Here is a 1,660-nt window from a genome sequence, read left to right as displayed (position 1 = left end):
CGCCGCCTCTGCTGAGTTCAGCACCGCGCCGGGGCTCCGCGCCACTGCAGCTGCTGCCGCAGCAGGGCTGACCTTGGGAAGAGCAGCCTGGCAGATGGAAGAGGGTATTGTTTATTGCAAGGGAATTTCCTTGCCCTTGCTGCGTGCAGGGAGCGTAGTAGGGCTGTGTCAATGGGCACGGCATGGAGTAATGTGCAGGGAAGGGGGTGGCGGGGGAGGAGGAGGAAGGAGAGGAGTGAAAAGGGGCGGGCGTAAGTCTGGTCAACAAATAAGGCATCGCTCGCGGTAGAGCTGAGACGAAAGGAAACATTTTTTAAAGGCTCTGTGCTGAGATATCTTTATATGTTAAACCATCCACTATTTATATGGAGGATTAAACGTCGGGGGTGGGGGTGGAGGGTCTTTATCCCTATCGCTTTTCCTCAGAGGAAAGGGAAAGGAGGCTGGAAACAACCTGAAAATCTGGTTCCCTCCATACATGCCCTATCATGCTCGACACAAATGCAGAGCACAAAATGTCAGGTGTGATTAGGCCGAGGATTGCAAAACGGGGCTGTGTTATAAGCAGGCATCTCGGCTGACCCTTCTGGGCACAGGAAGAGGGAGAGGGTATAAGGAGTGGAGAGACCCTTCTGGGCACAGGAAGAGGGAGAGGGGATAAGGAGAGGAAAAGTGCATGGCATCAGGAGAGCCAGTAGCTATGGAACCCAAACAGAAATTTGCTGCGAAAATAAATCAGAGGTGACAGCTGAGTGTTTTGTGGATTGATAATAACCATCATTAAGCAAGAGAAACCTGCAGCGGGAAATCCCCCCCATCTGTTTTGTTTGCTCCACATATGCTCAGCGTGGATGTAAAGGCGGTTTATTTACAGAATGGAGAGATTATTAATAGAAATTATTTCTCTACTGTGGATAGAGTACGTGGTTTTGTGAGCCACATACTAATTTAGAGAATAGTTTACTTAAAAGTCACTGTCATATTAAATTCGTTCCTACCAAGAGACTCCTTGTTATTGTGCACTAACATGTTTCCAAGTGGTTCCAAAGCATCTATTTTAAACATAAGGCAGTACTGAAGAATGATAGCTGAAAAGCATATTCAATAGAAACACCTCAACATTGTTTTGCCAGATGGGTCACAAAGATTTTAGTGCTTAATGTGTGTCATTGGGCAGGAGGGCGTTCACACATTTTGATTTTTGTTTTTACCAGATGGGAAACACCATATTCACTAAATGGAGATTTTTATTAGCAGTCCTCCAGAAAAGGATAAAGTTGATGAGGAGGCATGTGACAAAAAGAGACAGATGAGTAATCTGATCTGTGTGGTGTTGTGGCATTAAAAATTTCAGCTGGATTCATTTTTTAAACACAATACACTTTTCCTTTGGATTAAATTGCTTAAATTTTCCAGTCTGGCCCAGCTGCTTTTGATGCTGACTTAGAAAGGGCCAAAGTTATTTTACACCTTTGTACCTTCCCTGTCCAATGTTGAATGAGGCTGATTTGGCCCCTATCATGTTAAGCAAACCTCAAGGTGGCTGCTATGGTCCACCAGAGAATGGTGAGAAGGCAACTATTCCTGTCATGTTTGGGTTTTTTTTCAATGTGATGTATATTCTGGGGACAAGGGTATGAGGAATGTAGAGAAAAGGGAA

The sequence above is a fragment of the Alligator sinensis genome, unplaced genomic scaffold, assembly GCF_000455745.1.
Source record: "Alligator sinensis unplaced genomic scaffold, ASM45574v1 scaffold448_1, whole genome shotgun sequence".
NCBI classification, from domain to species: Eukaryota; Metazoa; Chordata; order Crocodylia; family Alligatoridae; genus Alligator; species Alligator sinensis.
Note: the sequence above shows the minus strand (reverse complement) of the source record.